The 23276-nt window shown below is 41.1% G+C and overlaps 1 pseudogene; it reads right to left on the bottom strand.

The window, feature by feature from the left end:
- Positions 1–17355: 17355 nt before the first annotated feature.
- Positions 17356–17970, bottom strand: LOC148041299 (cyclin-L1-1 pseudogene; annotated as a pseudogene).
- Positions 17971–23276: the final 5306 nt, after the last annotated feature.

Here is a 23276-nt window from a genome sequence, read left to right as displayed (position 1 = left end):
GAAAAGGGGTCATTTGAATGCTTTGTTGGTAAAAAGCATTGTAGGCAAATTCAACTAAAGGCAAGTATTGAATCCACCTTTTTGGCTCACGACAGCAGTGTGCCCTTAGCATATCCTCAATGACTTGATTGACTTGCTCTGTTTGGCCATTAGTTTGGGGATAGTAAGCTGTGCTAAAACTGAGTTGAGTCCCAATGGCTTCGAAGATAGCTCTCCAGAAGTGTGATGTGAAGAGAGTGTCACGACCACTAATGATTCTTCTGGGTAGCCCATGTAGCTTGAATATCTCCTTGATAAACAACCTTGCAATGTCTGAGGCTTTATATTTTGTCTTTACCAGAATAAGGTATGCAACCTTAGTCAGCATGTCAACCACAACCGTGATGGAGTGGTATCCTCCCTGAACTTGGGGTAGGCCAACAACAAAGTCCATACTGATGAATTTCCATTTCATTTGGGGAATGTCGAGTGGTTGCAACTTCCTTGGCATCTTGACATATTCGATTTTAATACGTTGACAAGACAAACACTCAGTGACATATTTGAAAATGCCACCTTTTAGACTCTCCCAATAGTAGCTCTTCCTAACTGTATTGAGAGTCTTGGCATAGCCAGGATGTCTTGAGAAAGGGCAATCATGAGCGTCGTACAATATCTTCTGCTTAAGTGACTGGCTTGCTGGTATACATGCTCTCATTCTATAGTAGACAAGTCCACTATTGACAGAGAATTCATGATACTCAGCCTGTAGCTTTTGATCCTCGTCCTTGATAGAGATCTCCCTTAGCATCTTTTGATAGGCTAGATCATGGCATCCTTCCTCTCTAGCTAGCTCAAGTATTGAGTTGTTCGGCATGGACACCTTTGTGGCTAGAGATCTAGCTATTGATGGATTTTGCAAGATTAGAGAATTAAGGAATGCCTTGCGGACTGAGTGCATCAGCAACTACATTCTCCTTCCCTGGTCGGTACTTGATTTCAAAATCATATTCCTCCAATACTTCAATCCATCGACGTTGCCTCATGTTGAGCTCGTTCTGGGTAAAAATCCATTTGAGACTCTTATGATCGGTTACTAGAGTAAACTTGTTACCCAACAGGTAGTGTCTCCAAAGCTTTAGAGCATGGATGACAGCTAGTAATTCCAGATCATGCGTGGCATAATTCTTTTCATGACTCCTCAATTTCCTTGAAGAGTATGCTACTAGATGACCTTCCTGCATAAGTACACACCCCAAGGCAAGTTACTACCTCGAACTCCTTATTGAGGTCAGGAAGTTTTAGAATAGGTGCTGATACCAAACTTTGCTTCAATTTGTCGAAGCTATTTTTTTCGGAAGTTGACCATGTAATGGAAGTCTGCTTCTTTAGTAAGTCTGTAAGAGGTGCTGCAATCAAAGCATAGTTTTTTATGAAGACCCTATACCATCCTGTCAATCCAAGAAAGTTATGTATCTCTTTGACGGATACTGGTATTGGCCATTCAAGCACATCTCTGACCTTGGCTGGGTCTACAGATATTCCTTTTGATGATACTATGAATCCCAGATATTCAATCTGACGCTTGAAGAATGCACACTTCTTCATTTTTGCATACAGCTTATGAGACCTCATTGTCTCAAGGACAATCCGAAGTTGAGGTTCATGATCTTCTTCCTGTTTAGAATAGACTAAAGTGTCATCGAAGAAGACAAGCACGAAATCATCAAGATATGGTCTAAAGATATCTTGCATTAATCTATTGAAGGTGGCAGGTGCATTTGTAAGCCCGAATGAAATAACCAGGAACTCAAAGTGCCCATATCTTGTATTGAAGGCCGTCTTTGGAATATCTTCTTCCTTGATCCTTATCTGATAGTAACCTGACCTGAGATCAATCTTGGAAAAGATCTTTGCACCTTGAAGACGATCAAGAAGCTCATCTATTCTAGGAATAGGATACTTGTTGTTGACTGTTGATTGATTCAACCCTCGGTAATCAATACATAGTCGAAGTGTCCCATCTTTCTTTTTTTGGAATAGTACTGGAGCTCCCCACGATGAGTTGCTAGGCCGGATGTAACCCTGATCTAACAGTTGCTTGAGTTGTTCCTTCAACTCAATTGCTTCCGGTATAGACATTCTATAGGGTCTCTTCGCAATTGGCGCAGCTTCTATTACTAGCTTGATCTCATGATCTAGCGGGAGTTCTGTTAACTCTTCAGAAACTACGTCCACGTATTCCTTTAGCCAAGTGACCAAATCACTTTACTTCCTTATCAATATTCACAGTCAAGACAATCGTTGATTTAAAAAAAAGTTTTATTCCATTCATATCAGCATAGCCCTTTCGAGGTACAATTATTTCTTGGGGCGATGGAACAAGTTGATACATTAATTCGAGGAGAATAAGATGTTGTTGCATTCAGTTTACAGGAACTGAGTAGTAGTACGGATTGGGGTCATCGATTTTCAGGAATCGATAGTTCATTGGAAGATTAGGGTATCTTTTCCTTTGATATCCATTCTTCTCATGACGTCCCAAAACCTTGATTCGGTCGGCAGGGATTCTTTGAATCACTTCCCCGTACACATACTTATTCTGGTTAACCCTTCGACCCCCGACCTATAGGGTCGCGTTTGCGTGAGCCTCAACAAAGACGAACAGCTTCACGATCTTCAAATCCTCCATCCACTTGATTCTCTTCAAGTTAATTTGAAGGTACGCAGGTCGATAGGCAATTATGTAATAGATCCCTGAAACACCCATCCATCTCCGTTCCACGTACACAGGCGATGGATTGTAAATACGGTCTAGGATGTTCATCATCTCAACCCTTTGTCGATAATCCGTGGAATGCATCACAGTCATAAACATGACTCGAAACACTAAGAACCTATTCCATGCTTAATAATTCTGCAAGACAGCATTGAAAGTAAGGAAATGTTTTGGACAGTAACATTTGCTTTACTTCTTCTTATTAAAATTTCTTAAAAACAAGTCCTTTGTTGGTTTGCTCTTATACCAACTGTAACGTGTCCGTTAGTATCATCCAGGACACGTCTTAGCAGTCCATCGGAAAGGATGTCTAGAAAACTCCGCCCGGCACTCCCATGGAATGTTACGGGTTTTGTGATCTAGGTCTTCCCGCGTCTGCCACATAGCGGAAGTATCCTGGCCATTCCCACTTAGGATCGATCGGAATTAGGGTTTTCCTGATTGTTCATTAGCTAATAGCAACTAGCGTCAGACGTGAGCAAACTACTTTACGCAGAAACGCTAGGTCCGAAGCGGATTCACACTGCACTTGGTTCAAGGAGAATGGGAAACGAGAGGGATGCAAGGCTCAACCTCTCTGCCATAAGGCATAGTCCCATTCTGTTCCCCTAAAACAGCGTAAATCGGGTACGACGTAACTCTACGTCATCGCTCTCGTTATTCATTTTGATGATGATGATCATCCCGCTTTTCTTCGAGTTTTGAGAAAAGTTCCCGGCTCATCGGGACCACCCAACCGTACGACGGGCCCATGGCCCATCCTCCGCACTTTCCTCGCTTTGTTTTAGTTATGTAATTATCTAACACATTATTTTGACATATAACAATCAGCTTCTTTAATTAATCCTGTTAAGCACTAGTTCCTTCACGTAATCGTATCACGTGGCATAGAAAAACAATATCAAGCAAGTTTTTTTTTTTTAACATTTCATCATTTTATCTTTGAAATACAAGGAGTTCCGCCCATAGGCTTGTCCATAATCCGCCCGAAGGCTATCCAGTAATCCCCAGGGAGATCACTATTCCAAGCTTCCGCCCGTAAACTAGTATGCGGGCCTCGAGATCCAATCCCGAGCCTCCTTAGCCTCTTGTGCAGGACCCGGAAGGCAAGGGATTTACGGCCAAAGCCCCCCCTGGCACCCAAGCGTCCTCCTACTCCAAGTAGAACTCAACGGAGAGACCTCTCGCGGTGGGTTCGGTCCATGTTCCCGGCGCGGTCAACAACCCCCTTGGTTAGGGTCAAGTAGGCAGTTGGGGGTAACTGAAGCTGCCTCTCCCTTTAGGCCTTCAACCTGAAGCATTAGATATCTTTTCATCCTTTAGTTCCTTGAGCAAACAATGCAAACAGTGCTTTCAAAACTGTTACAAGCACAATCAATTCCAGTGGTCGTTTATTTGGCCAATTGCTCAGGAGTGAATCTTTCTCTCCGAAAGCATCCAGCACTCGATCCAGGATCAATTGTGACTTGGCAAGATCCCCAAGGGTTTGTTTGTTAACCCTATATCCTTGGGTTAGGGCCGTACCCTACTAACCCAACTTAACCAATACCTTAAGTTCTATTAGCAGTAAATATGTTATTCCAATTTACTAATTGGTCTTTTGCTTCCAAGCAAATATCTAATCCTTGTATCTTGGTTACTTTACCCAAGAAAGGTACTATATCACGACGATTATTTCTCCTCTTGCAAGATAAACTTGCGTGAGAATCTGCCAATCTTATTTCGAGGAATTGGCCGTTCCCTTGTGATCAAATCACAAGATCATGTGACTCTGCAACTTGTTGCAGAAGTGTCACATCTAATCCATGGGACTATTTTACTCATCGAATGGTGTCTTCTAATCACAGAATCATGATTAGATAGCAAACAGGGTTAGGGTGTCTTCATATCCAATCTGTTCTTGATTGCACTAGGCCAACATTGTCGGTCCTAGGGTTCCAACTCAAACCGAGTTTCATCTTTTTAGCGAGCGATCCTTAGGGTAGAAACCCTAGATCGTTTCTTGCAAATATGTTCTGTTGTCCCTACATTCCGTGAATGTGGACATGTCTTTAGGGTATGAGAGTTTCAGCTTGGCAATAAGAGCGACTAGGTCATGTCCTCAACGTGCTAAACCCTAGTTAGCACTTGGGGTATGTTGCATCGATTTAATCATTCCTAAGTGATTCCTTAGCGGTTTTAGGCGTTTAGGGTAAACCAATTACTTGTCTACTCATGAAGATAATTACGATACCATTCTCATAATCACATGATTCATTGCCTACATATGCTTAGAGTTACAAACCCTAAATTTTTTTGGTTAAGATCAAAGCGTAGGTTAAGTTATGGCATAATTTCCATTGATCCTTCTAAAACATGCATTCACGATTCATGCTGCTAGGCTTTTAGGGTTTACGTTAAAATGAACCCTGCAACCTTTTCCTAATTTCATTTCTAAATGAATTATTTGTATGCTAAATGAGCATTACACAACCTTTCATAACTACTTACATAATTGATTGAGATTTATGCCAATTGACTAGAGTTTAATCTACTTCATGCAGCCTTAGAATCATTTCCATGCCTAATCGAAGTGTACAACAATAATTTCGACTTTGTAAAGATGATCATTAGTTGATCTAAATTCGTTACTTTGCAATGCATAAAAACAACTTGCTAAGAATGTATAGACGTCTTATGTTCTTCTTTCGTTCGTTTCTTTGAGAAATACAAATGACCGATTCTTTAGTTGTGAGTTATTTCCCTTAAGATAGCCAATGTTTTTCAATCGTAAAAGCGCATCTTGCTTTCGTGAATTAACCATGCATAATTGCAATATTACGACGTAAACCAAAAAAAAGAAGAAAACCTGGACTTGTGGATTCGGTGAAATGTCCACATGAATGTTAGGAGATGATCCTCCTGCGGTTGTGCCTTGTGCCTTTTTAGGGGCCATCGTGAATTCAAACTTCTTGCCTTGGCCACAGTCTTAAGATCTTGGCCCGTCTCCCTCGTACGTGCAATTTCCTTTGAGGTACGGCTTCCTTGACCGAAGCACCGACTTGCGGAATTGGGCTTTGGAAGGCCTTAGGGTTCGGAGCTTGGGCCTTCTATTTTCTTTTAAAAAAATATCCCGGTAGTTTAAGGAAATCCTCTCCAATGGCCTTATGGGGGAAATCGAGTGGGAAGGGCTTTGTAGCTCCCTCTCCTTCAAAGCCCCGGAAAGGTGTATTAGGGAACTATTGGGAAGACCTTATAGGCTTCCACTTCGAAGCTTAAGAGGGAAAAAAGATTTGGGCTCTCAGAGGGTTCAAAAGGGAAGGGCCTTTAAAATCTTGGGTTATAACAGACTTTATAGGGTCTCCAGGAGTAGGGCCTTTAAAAGAAAACCAAGGGTAAAAAGGCTTGTGGGAGTTGCAATGGAAAAGGGGGTTTAAAAGGAACCCGTGGGGGGTAATATGGACTTGTGTGGGGAATCCATGAGAAGGGGGGACTTTATAGGGACTTGGGTGGGGAATCCACGGGAAGGGGGCTTAGGGAAGCCCCCTTAGAAGCTTCCAAAAGAAGCTTCTTGGATGTGTGATGGCCACGTGGAAGAAGAAGGGGATCAGGAACTATGTGGACGAGGAGGATTTTGGAGGCCTTGATGGCGGACAGGAGGCGGAATGGTGGCAGCAGTTCAATTTGGTAGCTGGGCGGCAGCGTTCCATGAGCTGGCGGCTCTTCCAGTATGGCGGCAGCTGGCGCAGCGGGGCTTCTCTCTTTCTTCCTCCACGTGGTGCAACAGGCACTCGATGCCTCAATAATCTTCCCTCCACTCACTCCACGGCCTGCCGTAGCCTTCTTCTCTCATGCCTACCTTCTCCCCCCTTACCCAAAGGGGTTTATATAGTCTGGGGGGAGTGAGGACCTCCCCCCCTACGTGGCCCCCCCACATGGATTCTTTCCTTCCACCTCCCCCATTGCCCAAGATACCCCATTCCCTTCCCTCAGCCATGCATCGGCTAGGGGAAGGTAAATAATTAAAAAAAAATCAATAAACCTATTATTATCCTTTTGACCTCAAGAGGGAGTTCACCTGTGGTTATGCGGGTTTTTAAACCTCCGTCCTGTTTTTCCAGTGGAGAGTCATGATACCTCGCGTACAGTTTAAAGATTGCACCGTCCGTAACTTCAATGCAGGAATTGTCATTTGCATGAATCTCACGCGGACTAGTAATATTTTTCAACCGAAATATTACACAATGTTTGTACATGCTTGCACATTTCCACCAAATAAAAGAAATCTACTTTTCTCATAAGAAAATTATTTCTAAAAGATGTTCATTTTGGAAATATTTATCTACAATAATTTTAGAATTGGGCTTGGATGGATTTGGAGGTAGACCACATAATATTAAAAAACCTTGGAGTGGTACACAAGAGTCTCCTCACATTTAAGAAAATGGTACCACAAGTATACAAGAAAGTCAATACGAGGATAAGAAGATATGAAGACACCTTCTATGAGAAAACCCAAACTTGTCAATCACTTTGGGTGAAGATCTTTGAAAATGAAAACAAGAGGTGGGCCAAGATTAAACACACATATCTTTGAGTATTTTAACAAAATACTCAAATACTCAAATAACTATCCCATGTGTTACATACATCTGATTTTCTTTTTACTCTCACTTATATTTATCCATTTTCATGCATCTCACTTTTTCTAGTACATTATTAAATTAATTATGATATAATTTTTTTAATATTTGAAGCTTCATAATTAGTACATACATGAAAAAAGCTTTGGGCCACCAAAAGAAAAAAAATTAACAATATATTTATGCATGAATGGATTCGTTACAAAGGCCACACCTATAATGGTGGAGGTTTTAGACTCTTTATAATTATTATTCAAAGCATTTTCCTCCATAAATCTCTCTTCAAATTTAGTTTCTTATCCTTTTTTAGGATGAGATCATTTTGTAAGAATTGTATATACTTTTTCACATTCTCTCTAGTACTCATTCGCTAGTAAAAGTATCCATTCCATATTGTAAAATCTCACATCATACTATTAATGCATATGTACAACTCTCCCTCACATTTTTTAACCTTTGTAGTTTACATTTTATTTTCTTATTATTATATTTGGAAAGCTTGACTATGACGACTTATACACACAAGATAACAAAATGCATTATGAAGAGTGACTCCATGCACTTTCTTATATCACGTTTGTGTATTAACCAATTTGGAGATATAATCAATCAAGACTATACTAGCAAATAATATAATCTAGCCTAGCGCTTATAAAAGGGGACCCATTGAGCCTTTGAGGGGGACACACATACTCCACTCTTCCACCATTTTTACTATCTATATTCTCTTTCTCTCCTTCACCATTTTCCCATCCCTCTCCACTCCACCACCCTTCTTCTTCACTTCACCACACACACCATTTCTTTATCCCTCACTCCCCATTCATCTCCCAACTCCATTATCCTCCTTATCTTCCACTTCATTATATCATCACCCTCTTTAAGTCATATTCTCCATCCCCCCATTATTCCTATCCTCCCCATTCCACTATCCCAAACTCCTCCACATCATCATTCTCTCCACCCCTCCTCCTCACTCTCTCCCTACATCATCACCACCATTATTTCTCTACTTGTATGTGCATGTCCTCCCCATATTTTTGGGTTGAGATGCATTATTTGTAACTCTAAATATTAGTGTCTTTAATCATTTACTTTATATTGTACTATACCTTCTTCTCTCTTCCTCTTTCACATCATCACCATCATTACCTCTACTCATGTGTATAAAGATTTCTCCAACTCACTTTTAATTTTGCTAGGCGATGCCCCTTTCATATTTCTTAATATGAGGAGAATAATCCAATTTGTGTAGAGGCCACAAGTGGTCATTTTCTCTCTCATTAATTGGTGTCTCCATTGAAAAGAACATTCTACAAGAAACCTTTTATTTCTCTTTTGGAGATAAAAGTTAATATTTGCTAAGCTTTTTATCGAATATGAAAATTTATGGTACAAAAAATCAACCATTTAAAAATAATATGCCATTTATTCCTTCTTATTTTTAATTAGTCCACATCATCTTTAGTAGAAAAATCAATTTTCAACAATGTATTGCTCTCATGTTTGGGCCATAAATACTAACTTAAATTAATGCTTTAGTGGATCCATTTATCCTTCCCATCATCAACTATCAAAATTTATATGATGTCATGATCTTCATCCTAAAATAGACCACTTTGTGAAAATATAACCTTTATCTTACTTCTTCATCCTTTCATATTTTGAACAACAATAATCTTGTAATCATGTCATTTCAAGTTTCTTTGGTCATCCAAGGGAGAATGCTGCTAAATTCATGGATAGTTTGAAAATCCATCTCCTTGTCTCTTAATAAGGGATGATGAGGCCATGGAGCTTTGTGGTCTACCTTTGGTTCTTAAAAAGGAAGCAAGGGTTTGGTATCATGGCTTGGGTGATAAGAGTAAAGCCACATAGGAGGCCTTAAACAATGTATTTTTTCTCCAATATGGAGAAGGTGATGCTCCTAAAGCTTTGTGGAGATAACTCTTTGAACTATGCCAAAAATATCTTGAAGATTATGCTAATGATGAATCTAAGTTTGTGAGCGTCTGGGGAAGATGGTCAGCTACACTACCCACTAGAGGGAGAGCCCTTGATTTCCTTGTGAAAGAAATATTTATGGTAGGACCTTTTCCTAAACTCCAAGAGAAGGTTAAAAGAAAATTGCTCACTACATTTGAAGAGGCTATAAAAGTGGCAAGAGCTAAGGATTAAAAATTGAGATTCTATCCCAAGTGTGAAAGGTGGAGTATTTGTAATCACAAACCATACCTGCTTGCTTGTCCAATCACCACCACCACCTATAATTTTCACAAATTCTCCCATAAGAATTACTTAAAAGGATAACTAATCGACTAGATAATCATTCAATCAATTTCATGTAGGGTGTTAGGGTTTCACAACAACAACCTCCAATAGTAGCTAGTGGTGGAAATGGTCAAGCTTCATGGATACCAACGAGAAAATATGTTTGATATAATTGTGGTAAAGAGGGACATGATATGTGTTTTTGCCTCTATTGAAGAAGAACTGTAGGAGAGGCTTGGCCTAGAGCAGGGATTATAGGTTCATGGAGTACATCACATTACACTTGTTAGATACACTACACTCGAAGATTTTCTTTTGATTTTCTTAATTACTTCTATACCATGTGTTGGATTGATGCACTTATTGCACTATTGGTGAGGCACTAGCATGGCACGATGCACTTGAGTGAACACCTATATTGTGCATGCATTGTTCTTTGCACACATAAGAGCTCAGATTTTCATTACCAAATTAGAAACTATTGGATACGTGGGAAAGGTGGTTGGATGAGTTTGAGGGTCGTGAAGGATGCCTATAGTTGTGAGATGGATTATTTACATGGTTAACATCTTGAGGAGCATTGTTTCATGGGTATTTGGGAGAATTCAGAGGTGAGAGTGGAGTTCAACAATTATTTTGATGACTGAGAGTTGAGGTTAAGGACCATAGTTTAACCAAGGAATTGTGTTTTCTTTTTGCATGATGTATATGCACTTATAGATAGACTAGACACTAATTCTTAAGTGCATTCATCTTTTCATGTATTGCACTGACTATGTGATTACATGGAATGGATTTCAACTTTGCATTTCTTTTCAAATCATGTGTAATTATCTTCAAATCATGGTGAGTATAATGTGGCCAAGAGAGCTTTGCAAAATGTCATATCCTTGGATGTAGATGATCTAGGCTAGTTCTATATGCTACGAGGGAGATTTGAATGATTACAATTGGGAGTTGTTAGATGAGGAAAGAGTATTTCTTACAAAGCTAGTTGTCATGCATGGAGTCTTTTAGAAATAAAACATGACATGTGGAGGGTAAAACGAAGCTACAACACCAATTTTAGATGCCTTTTATTATAGTGGATTGGCAATCTATCATCATCTAGGGGATTCCCCTCCCTTCTATCTATTGGATCATGGTATTCTAGGTGACACTATTTATAGAGAGGGCTAGATAAGTGGATTTGATGGCCAAAATGACAATATATTTTGTAAGCTCGACAAAGAAATCTATAATGGAGGTATTAGGATTTTGATTGGAGTTGATAACATTACCTTTAGGAGATTAACATTAAGTCTTTGTGTAGGCAAATATCTTTATCATGAATAGAAATGAGGAATATGTTCAATGTTTTAAAGAGTTAAAGTGGTTGCTGTCATATGGGATTTTTTTAATGGTGTTGAAACATGCATTTTATTGTTGCTAGAGGCACTAACTGGAGCAACTGGTCATGGCATGATAGAAGGAAAGATGGTCCGTTGAGTTACTTTCTCTCTATGGCGGTGTTTTTACTTATGCTTCCACATTGATAGCCAATTGAATAGTATTAGAAATGGATCGTCGTATCATTCTAATATAGTAATCTATGAAACCAAATAGTTTGGGTGCTTTGAGAAGAGTTGGTATCATTTTTATGGACAGAGTGTAAACTAAATGGAGGTGATTTGTTATAAAAAGAAAGGGAAGCCAAGTTGAAAAGGGTGATTATGTTTGACAGCAGAGAAGTGTTGGGTGGCTCTCATCTTGATGATTGAGAGAAAATTGCTGCAAAGCTTGTAACATATGATGTACAAGTTTAAAAAACCTACATTGAGGTTGTATGCTATAGTGTTGCCATCACATATAAGAACAAGGAAAAGTAGTGATGATAAAAGTTTAACAACATGAGTCCTTCCAATACTACAATGATGAAACTTTCTTGTGTTCATCACAAGACAAAGATAGATTCAACTAGCACCATGACATGAGAGACACAGTGAGAAGTGAGGAAGAATGTTGATGGATTAACAAGGCACTACTTGCATATAAAAAACCAATTAGCCTAATATTGTAGCCAGTATAGTGAGGAATAACTCTTGTGAAGACCAACAAAAATGAAATTATCATGGTAGAGGTAACCTATTAGACTATAAATTACCTAGGTTGTCAAAAAATGAAGGGAATGGCTTATCATGCATCTCTGATGATTTTGCAATATGCAAGATGTATGTATCCATATTTGGATGTACTTGGGAAAATATTTTGAGTGTTTGGTATCACAATTCACGGGTTTTAGGGCTATCAAGATGGATGGAGGCCAAAAGCTTCATGAGCATGGAAAGGATTTGAATCCTTCAACAAAGGAGAAAAAGAATCAATATTTTTTTAAAAGCTAAATGTAAAAGGAAAATCTTAAGTTTTTGTTACACATGGCATGTTTGTATGCAGGAAAAAATGATATAAGGAGAAGAACTTCTTATGTGATCTAAAACTTTTTTATTGTAAGAGAGAAGGGTCACACAAGCCAAGGTGGAAGAAAACTAAACTTTTTATGTTATATCATTGGTCCTTAGTTCTTGCAAGGTTCCAACTTGTGGCTCAAGTTTCGGCAATTTATTTATATTTGAAATTTTTCTTATTCAATAAATTATGTAAACAAAGTCATATATTCAAACCGGTACTCCTTGTCCTCTTGTTTTCAGGTTGTGTGAGAGGATTATCTTCAATCACTGCTCATGAAACAACGCCAACAACAAGTTACACCTCCTAGAGAAAAGCCTTCCACCTTGGCTTAGTCCCTTTTGCAAACCCCACCATAGCTACAAATTCTAAGACCTTGAGTAACACTCCAAATACCAGTTACAAAGCTAGAAGATCATGTTATGAACATGACTGGTTTGGAGAAAAAAGAACAAGAAAAAGGAAAAATGGTAGAGGTTGATACGATGCTTATCAAGAAATCTCAGGTTGATAAATCTGAGAATTAGCACCATGGCAAGGTGGACATGGGAAAGGCACTTGAAAAGAAAGAATGAATTGGGAAAAGAGGTCTGATCACCCTTGGCATAAGATAGGGATGAAAGGTTATGCATTAGGAGAGGAAGTTCATCCCTATAGTCGAATAAAGGTTATGAGTTAACACAAGGATCAAGACTCGCATGGCCACAATCATTACATCTATCACCACATTGACGACAATGGACCCATATGGTGAGTACAAGAAGAGCAATAAATAAGGTGGGCTTAATTAAAGCCCAAGGCATTGAGGACGTGCTACCAATAGTAGACACTTATATCAAAGGACAAAGAGTACCCAAGGAATATGTTGATTGGGATGCACAAACGTATGTGATAAATGATAAGCTAATGCATCATTTGGATCTAGAGGTAAGTGGACCCAAGACTTCTTTTAAAGACAAAATGTCATATAATATTCCTATCAATTATGTTGGTGTGATAAAAGATGTGAAGGTTAGAGCATGTTGTATTTAAATGGAAGTAGATATACATGTGTTGTCATCCAAAGAGTAGGGCTATCCAATTATACTAGGAAGACCTTGGCTCATTGCTATGAAAGCAAGGCAAGATTTTGTGTGGTACACTCATGTTGCAATTGTAAGGGTTGGAAGAGAAGGACAAGACATTGTGTGCAATCTTAGATAAGGGAGACAAGAGAGTATAGAGTGTAATGAACGGGGATCATGGGAACATGGCATGGGAACATACCAGTCACATTGACGGTATATAAGGTGTAAGGGTATTTTGAGGCATCACAGAAATTATCAAGAAACTCTCTTTTCACCTTCTCAAGCTTCCATGGCTTCTTCCTCTTCTTATTCCTTTTTCCCTCTTTCTCTCTCTTCTTCTTGCCTTTCTCTCTCCTCTCCCTCTTCTCCTGCAGTCCTTCTCTCTCTCCTTCTCCTTAGTTAGGACAGTTAGGTCTCTTTCATTACAAGTGGTATCAGAGCTTTGTCCTTGATCCTTCTCTTTTCCCATAGATTTAGGGCTCTCATAGCTTCCCACAGTTAGAAAACTCCAGTTACATCTCTCTCACAGGTACACAGGAGTACTCAGGCAGGCTGTCAGCCCTCTTGATGACTATAACAGCCTTTCTTGGAGCTTTCCCAAGAACCATGGACACATCTGGAGGCGGGCACACAAATTTGACATGTCATCACTAATTTTCATGCAACTTTCTTGAGGGTTTTGGGAAAAAGGGAGGGTAGCACAATTAGAGAAGGCCAAAATCTCAGTTACTTTTCAAGAAGACCTTCTCTCTCCTCCTTCCACAAGCTGCCTGCAAGCTCCCATGGAGGAAACCAGCCCCAAATCTTGCTCTCCCCCTTCTTCCATGAAGCATCAGCCTTGCCCCTTCACCTTCTGAAGCTCAAGAGCCACTGATCAAGCAAGGCTGAGCTGGGTGGTCATCCCCAACCCTCCAGGAGCAGCCTCGAAATTTACAGTGCAAAAAATGGGCTGCTTCCTGGCCTGTTGGACAGCTCCCCAGCCCTTGTCTCCTCCCTGGATCTCATTCCTGGCCCTTGGCAAGTCTCTGGGGCAACATTGAAGGCTTCCTCCTCAGCTCTTGGACTCTTCTTTCCACTTCAAGAAACCCTGATCTTGTGCAGTCCATGGCAGCCATGGAACCTTAGCATCAAGCTCAAAAATCTTGAAGATTTTGATCTTTTCTTGGTCCCCGGGAGTCCCTCTTCAAGCCTAGCTCAAGATTTCAGCCATGAAGAAGCACGGGAAGAAGATTAGAAGCAAGATTTGAAGACATGCACTTTTGGGCAGCCATGGCTATGGAAGTAGAGCTTCAATTTCAGCAAGAGCTCTTCATGGGAAGGTCCTAAGCCATCCTACCCCAAGCTACAGCCACATTGGAGCTCATTCTCAAGATTTGAAGGCTTCTTGGAAGCAAGAAGGCATTATGGAGTGCTCATTTGGAAGGAATCACCCCCTTGATCAATCTATGCAAGCAATACCCTTTCCCCATGGGAGAATCCTTCTTCCCCAAGATTGACTTCATCCTTTCTTGATAGAGCACAACCATTTTGGAGTTATGGAGCATGTGGGATTAAATTGGAGCTCTCATGAAGGATTGAAGTGGCATTAGTGGATGCCTTCTTCTTCAAAAGACTCAAGATAACCGATTCTTGGCTCTCATTCTCTCCATTTAAGCCTCTTGTTGAATCCTATCCACTTGTTTGAGAGAATGTATGAGTCCAAGTAGGTAATAGGAGTCCCAGACATTGTATGCATGCTGAATATTAATCTCAGTCATTTCCCTTTGATCTTATGGCATTGGAATGGATTTTACTCATGCTGAAGCTTCATTGAGATTATATTTTTGCTTACCCATAACCCATTTGGCTTCTTGTGAATTGGTTGAGCCAAGAATTGATTTAAAAAATCCATTGTATAAGGGGGAGTAGGCAGCGAGTCACTGCTGGTAAGCTCTCTATCCCTATTCCCCATTCCAATTCCATGCACTTCATGGAAAAGCCAAAAATTTTGATTCCTGAAATGCATCTCATGCTAGGTTTTTAATTAATAAATGTCTGCCATGTATATTCCGGGTGGGGAAAAGCTCGATGCCAAGCAAGATGGCAAGACAAAAGAGGGGTGACCCCCCTTGCCATCAAAGACCCTAAAGGGGTGCACAACCTAGACCGAGGGGAACTTTGCCCACCTCCTAGTGGTCCGGAGCCCAAAGTGTTGAACAGTGCACAAGGGAGACGAGGAACAAAGAAAGAGAGAGGAGAAGAGAGACATGAGACACCGGAAGTGGAATCCCAGAAGTGCATCAAGTGAGCACACATAGTTGGAATATATAGAGGGGACCAGGGATGCTATATATAGACAAACTATATATAGCTAATACCCCCGCTCAAATAAAGGTCCCTAACTGTGGATGAAAAAACCCTTGGGGGCTCAAGATAAAATCCCATAGCTCTATATAGCCCTACTGCTATATTAATATTGAAAAGATATTATTACAAAGTTGAAAGGAGCTAAATCACTCTTGAATATACAAGTGCCTGTTTGTAGGCATTGAAGGAGCTACATCACTCCTAAATTACTATAGATAAATGAAGGAGCTACATCAATCTTGAATTACAATAGATGAAGGAATCGAAGAAGATAAAGGGCCATGAAATTTCTTTATCTTGAGTGTGGATATAATCGGTTATGCAGCATAATCTGTGACATCAAAAACTTAATAGAAAATGTTATATCAACATTAGAACACAATCACAATGTCATAAATCAACTCAACAGCTAGAATATACGATAAAAATTTCATCAGCTCATCAGCTAGAATATACGAAATAGCAGTTGGTATACCACCAGAAAATGGAAAGAAGAATGGACGAGATGAGCATTATCAAGGTGAAAACATTAGCTGCAACATCAGCTCCTTAGCTAGAATAGATAAAATATCAAGTAGAATAAACATAAGCTTGAAACAGACAAATCAACTGAAAATAGACAAACAACAGCTGGAAACAATGAAACATCAGCAGGAAAGAACAAAACACAACTGGGAACAACAAAACATCAGCTGGAATAGATGAACAAGAGCTGGAAACAATGAAACATCAGCTCGTATATCATAAGCTAGAATAGACAAACATTAGAATAGAAAACAAAAATAATGAAGCATTAGCTGGAACAACTCAAGAGCTAGAATAAATAAGAATAAAGAAGGAAACATGGTTTGGAACAACTCAACAACCAACTACAATAAAGAACGAAACATCAGCTAGAGCAACTCAACAGCTGGAATAATAAGGAATGAAACATAAGCTGGAATAACTCAACAGCTAGAATAAGGAATGAAACATCAGCTGGAACAACTCAACAGCTGGAATAATAATGAAACATCAGTTGGAACATTTCAACAGCTGGAATAAGAATGAAATGAAATATCATCCCATCAGCTCGAAACATTTCTTATAAACAAAGCGTGGAATAATTTCAACGCATTAGCTATAATATAGATGAAATGATATGAAACGTAGCATGAAGAGCCAAAAATCAACTGGAAGAAAGAAACATTTAGAATAATCAAATGATGAACAAAATACCGACAATCATCAGCTGGAATATAACGAGATGAATATTACGATCATTAAAATATCATCAGCGCATCAACTATAAGCTGGAATACGATCATCAGTTGGAAAGAATAATAGACGAGATGTAAACAAATTATGAGCTGGAAAATGAAATGTCAGCAGCTATATCATATTTGAATTCTTGAACCATCAAGTGGTGTAATGAAACCATGAAACATGAAATAGTAGCAATTAAAATGATGAGAAATTATACTAAATTGTGCAAATGAAACATCAACAGAAATGTCATATCATTAGATGGAATATCAAGAGCTCATCAGCTGTGCTGCCTTTGAATAATCTATTGTCAATAGGCTTATGGATATATGGTACATTCCAAACTCTGGATGAGGTTGCACAGCTCAGCAATCTGGAGGCGATCAACATATACAACAGGAACTGCATCCTTCTTGCTCTGCAGCTTCGCATCATTTGGTTGCACATAAGAAAGTGAATGACCTTGCTTACATATCTTTTGCGCGATTTTTGGTGTGAATAAATGTCCGCTCTTCTATGCTTATTAGAGACCTCCAATGCCTCCGAGGATCTGCTGTATCTTTTCCTTGATCCACTATTGTGCCTAAGGGAATCACACTTCGTGCTAGAGCTGTATTTGTCTTCACTTTGGTTGTGGGAGATTTTCTCCATCGAATCTTCACTCCGATGTGTTGAGCGAGTGGCAACTGTAACATCACCTATAAGTACTGCCTTGGTAGATGCAATTCCATGTTCCAAGCCTCTTGACAAAACTCCTGCACCCCGTTCAGGCGAAGAAGGTTGAGGTAGCTGAGAAGAAGCTTGTGAGGGTGCTCCATGTGGCAGACAAACCCTAGCTCCACCAGAAGGCGCATCTCCAGCTTCAGCAGTTCATCTCTTCACTTGTGTAAGCCTCCAAATTGGGAGGAAGAGGCGGAACACCTTCCCTGCACACACGAATGCGGTCGAACGTCATGACAATGTCCTGGAGAAGAGATCGCTTCTCACCACGGTTGGAGGTGACTTCCTCTTCGAGCTTCATCAAGAGCCAGACATAGGTTGCAGCCATGCTCCAGGCATCAAAGTCCTTGAAGGACTGCTTGCAGTAGAAGCGATGGAGGAGGATCTGAGCGGTGGCCATGACGGCCTGGGGCATACGGAGAATGATGCCGACCTCTTGGATGATCTCGCAGGCATAAGAGTGAAGGGCACACTCAATAAAGAGGAAACAATGCATCACTTCACGTGATTTTGACTACTGAGATGTACATTTCAGAATCTGGATCTGATAGCATGTTGAACAGTGCGCGAGGGAGACAAGGAATGGAGGAAGAGAGAGGAGAAGAGAGACACGAGACACTGAAAGTGGAACCCCAGAAGTGCATCAAGTGAGCACACATAGTTGGAATATATAGAGGGGACCAAGGATGCTATATATAGACGAACTATATATAGCTAATACAAAGAATTATTGCAGGTGCAGGTACATTTGATGGAATAGGCCGAGCCCTGATCATTTGAGTCTACAACCCCCTACATGCATTGGTAATGTTATGAATCACTTGGTAATGTATGGTGGATACATGCAAGAAGGACAGGGTATGCAGTTATGGAAATGGTCTCAACAATGAACTACGGATGCAAAGGATATATGGCTCTATGTGGCATTGAGAGCCACCGTTGAGTCCATGGATGTTTGGGATAAGACCCTCACCATTGGGATAAGGTATGCTCCTTGAGAAAGTCTTTGCAGGGTATTGTAGACAGTCAGTCCTACACAGTCAGCCCGCAAAACTTAATTACAAGAAAGCCTTCTTGTGTGACTGAGTGCGGGCCCTATAGCTCAATTCTAAGAGGGCATCCTCCCCTTCAATCTGAACTAAAAATCTCCCCATTCTGCCTTACGGTTTGGGAGATACACTCAGTTTTGTGCTCAGAGGTACTATGGGACAGGCAGCAGTCTTACACAGTCAGCCCGCAAAACTTGATTAAAGCAAAGCCTTCTTGTGTGACTGAGTGCAGGATCTATGGCTTGATTTGAAGAGGGCATCCCCCCCTTCGATTTGAACTAAAACCTCCCTATTCCGCCCTACGGTTTGGGAGATACACTTAGTTTTATGCCCAGAGGTACTGTGGGACAGGCAGCAGTCCTACATAGTCAGCCCACAAAAAGTGATTATAGCAAAGCCTTGATCATTTACTATCAAAGATATTTTTACATACCCTTGTAGAGGGGATTGAGGGCTTTCATTTGAATCAAAAATTTTGGAAATTGGAGCTTTCTAGCTCAAGATATCGTCATTTCTGTAACAACGGGTCAGGTGGACTGCACTTGGGATGGCAGGCCACAAGGGTAAAGCAAAGGCCCAAGAGGACTTTCAGCGTGAAATAAGGGACTCCCATGCCTCAATGAATGATCCTAGCTCAGCCCAGGAGGATCGTGAAGACATGTTTGAAGAGAGTGCCCCCAAGATAGACTGCTTATCTCTGCTCAACCAAACCTTATGCCAACATGAGACCCATCATGCTGAACGACATCGAGAGATGGAGCAATGCCACAGGGAGATGGAAACCCGCCAAGATCACTGTCATTCCGAGATGATGGCCAAGATGGACTTACTCATAGAGTGCATGGGCGCCCTCATCCCCGCCATTGCCCCCCTCTTGGATCGACCCAAGGAGTATGTCCCTCCCCGTGAGACTAACCACCCTCCCCCCTTGGAGACCAGGCATAGCCCACAAGGTCTCAGTGGTACCCATGGCATTCCCCATAGCACTTATGAGACGGGTGAGCCTTCCACCCGACATGATGAACCCCTCCTTCCCTCCCCCGTTACGAATCCTTCAAGCCCATCCTTGGCACCCCAACTCCCTCGTAACGGAAGCTATTTGCACACTCAAGGGAGTGGCCCCAATGCAAATCTTGGGCAGCATGGAATGCACGAAGTACACGGGCAGCATGCACATGGCAATGGGCAACATGCATATGTTAATGGGCATCATGCATATGGCAATGGGCAGCATGCACATGGCAATGGGCAACACGCATATGGTAATGGGCAACATGGACATTTTGGACAGCAAGGTCCTAATGGGCAATTTGGTCCTCATGTAATGCAAGGGCAGCATGGCCCCCATGGAAATTTTGGACAGCCGGGGATTGGACAGCAAGGCATTTATGGGCAGCATGTAGCACATGCCATTCATGGGCAGCAAGGCCCAAATGAGCTACGTGACAAGATTGTGTTTACTAAATTCAATGGGCAGTCCTCATCCCCAGCTGAACTAGAGGAATGGACCTCTAAATTGGAAGTCTATTTTCTCATATGCCCCTGTACCGATGAGGCGAAGATTATTTTTGCCTCCCTTCATTTAGAAGGTTTTGCCCACACATGGTGGATATTCGTTCAAAGAGAAAATCAGCAGTTTCGTGATTGGGAAGAGTTCAAGATGCATATAATCCAAGTTTTTGTCTCCCCGGTGGAAAAAGAACACTTGGCTAGGCAATGGTATCAGTTTGATCAGCAAAATCTCACCGTGAGGGAGTACACCAGCCAATTTATGAACCTATCCATTTATGTTGAGGCAGTCAATGATGAGGGCAAATTGCATAGATACATTTATGGGCTAGATGCGCATCTCTTAGCTGATGTAATGGCTCAAAAGCCAACCACCCTATTTGCAGCCATACAATTGGCTGAACGCTATGGTTAGAAATACTCTCGCAATGAGGGCATGCAGCCCAAAGATACTCTATCAGGAAACCCCCATATGCTAGCAATTATCGCAGCAACAATGCAGGGAATGGTAGCCCCAAAATCCCTACTTACCCCACTTTTAATGCTGAATGGAAATATGGTAGTTTTGGGACAGCACCACCCTCCAAAAGTGACCCAAAGTATGCTGAAAATAAGACAAGGAATGGCTTCAGTCCTAACGGTCAAAAATTCATTCTTCCTGAAGTTATCAAGGACAGAAAAGCCAAAGGCTTGTGCTTTTAATGCGGGGATAAGTACATGACTGATCATGCATCCAAATGCCCCTTTAAGAATGCCATTATCAAGTTTAATAGCATGTATGTGCTAGAAGATAGTGACAAGTTAGAAGAGGACTTGCATGACAACTTCCCATAATGACACTTGCTGAAAATGTTGAATATGAAGAGGATCTTGATACCGATCAGTTTTATGACTCACCGGATGGGTTCCCTTTTGACCCCGGTGGCTGCCCCATTGATGACATGCTTGGGAATGACCCTTGGCACCCCTCATTCACCACTATATCAGCTTGCTTGATCTCCGTGGATGCATGGACCGGCTCTAGGAGCCCGAACACACTACAAATGCATGGTAACATTGATGGCAAGAGTGTATACATCCTCATAGATAGTGGCATTATGCACAGTTTTGTGAATAAATCGACTTTGGCCATTTGACATGTGTTTCCACTGAAATACAACAACCTCTTAGGGTTCAAGTGGCCAATCGAAATGAGGAAGTGAGCTCCCATGTATGCACACAAGTGTCTCTTATGCTGGCTGAAAATTACACAACAAAGGTGGACTTAATTACCCTTGATATGGGCCCCATGGATGTTTTTTTGGGATGTGATTGGCTTCAGCAGTTGGGAAAAATCTCTATGGACTTCTCTCAGCTGTATATGGAGTTTGTAATGCATGGGCAGCTTATACACTTGGAGGAAATCAAAGAATTTGCAAATTTTCAGCTTATAACAGCAAGACAACTCAAAAAGGAATTCAAGAAATGCTCCCAGATCTTTGTCTTGCATTTGGATAAGGATAATGATGACCAACACACCTTGGGGAAGCAAAATGCAGCACTAAAAGCACTTTTGGCTGAATATGAGGACCTATTTCAGCCCCCCACTACCCTTCCCCCTCAGAGATCGGTGGATCACCCGATTGACTTGGAGCCCCATGCCAAGCCCATTAATAAACCCCCATATCGACTCTCTAATTGTGAGAGAGAGGAAGTAGCAAAGCAAGTCAAGGAGCTCACTGAAATGGGATTCATAGAGCCTAGCTCTTCCCCTTATGCTTCTCCGGTTCTATTGGTTAAGAAAAAGGACGGATCCTTCTGGTTGTGCATTGACTACCATGATCTCAATAAGATCACCGTAAAAAATAGATACCCCATCCCTCGAATTGATGACTTGCTTGATGAAATCAAGGGAGCACGCTACTTCACCAAGATTGATTTGCGATCCGATTACCACCAAATCAGAATGAGGGTGGGTGATGAAGTCAAAACAGCCTTTCGGACTGACCGTGGCTTGTACCATTTCCTTGTCATGCCATTTGGGCTCAGTAATGCACCCGCCACATTTCAGAGCTTAATGAACAAAATATTGTAGCCATGGCTTTTCTAGTTTGTGTTGGTATTCTTTGATGATATACTCATTTACAGCAAGTCACTGCATGAGCATCTGAAGCATCTCAGGAAAATTTTTGATGTAGTAAGAGAGCACTGGCTATTTGCCAAAGAAAGCAAGTGTGTTTTCATGCAAATAGAGGTTGAGTACTTGGGACACATTGTTAGTGAAAAAGGCATCCAAGCTGATCCTAAGAAAGTGCAATGTGTCCGAGAGTGGCCCACCCCCACTACCACTACCTCCTTGCATGGTTTTCTTGGACTCTCCTCTTTTTATCGGAGATTTATTCACCATTATGCCACAATTTCAGCCCCCTTAACAGAGAAGTTGAAAAAAAGAGGCTTTCCTATGGGATGAATTGGCTGACCGCAAATTTTAGTAGCTGAAAGACTTACTCACTTCAACCCCCATCCTCGTATGCCTCGACTTTTCAAAGGATTTTACCATCCAGTGTAATGCTAGTGGACGGGGTATTGGTGCAGTCTTGCTGCAAGAACACGGGGTAATAGCATTTGAGAGCCTAAAATTGGATGATAAAGAGAGGGAGTTGCATGTCTATGATCAGGAGATGTTGGCAGTCATTCATGTTTTCAAAAAGTGGCATCACTACTTGTATGGCAGCAGATTTAAGGTAAAAAGTGACTACCATGTGCTCAAATACTTCTTGACTCAGCCCAACCTCACTCCCAAACAATGCAGATGGGTGGCTACCCTACAAAATTATGACTTTGAGATTACCCACACCCGTGGCAAGGACAATGTAGTGGTGGTGGCTGATGCACTCTCTCACATGTGGGCATGCAAGGTTTCATCCACTGAACTCCACCATGATTGGATTGAAGAGCTCCAAGAGGCATACTTGCTTGATGCTGAATTCAGCCCTCTTTTCTAGAAATTACAGCAAGGTGTCATGGATGACAACTCCAAATATCAGCTCCACAACGGCCTCATTTGGATCCGTGGCCGTATTGTGATTCCCCATGCCTCTCCTTTCACCCAAAGGATCCTTGAAGAGATGCATTCTTCACCGATTGCTGGCCACTTAGGGGTCTTCAAAACATATGACCGAGTTTCAAAAATCTTCCATTGGAAAGGCCTATGTCAGGACGTAAAAGACTTTGTGTCTAGATGTGTGCCTTGTCAACAAAATAA

The sequence above is a fragment of the Lygodium microphyllum genome, chromosome 1 (genome assembly GCF_053477565.2).
Source record: "Lygodium microphyllum isolate KBCC chromosome 1, Lygodium_microphyllum_v1.1.10, whole genome shotgun sequence".
NCBI classification, from domain to species: Eukaryota; Viridiplantae; Streptophyta; class Polypodiopsida; order Schizaeales; family Lygodiaceae; genus Lygodium; species Lygodium microphyllum.
This window is presented reverse-complemented; position numbering and strand designations above follow the sequence as displayed.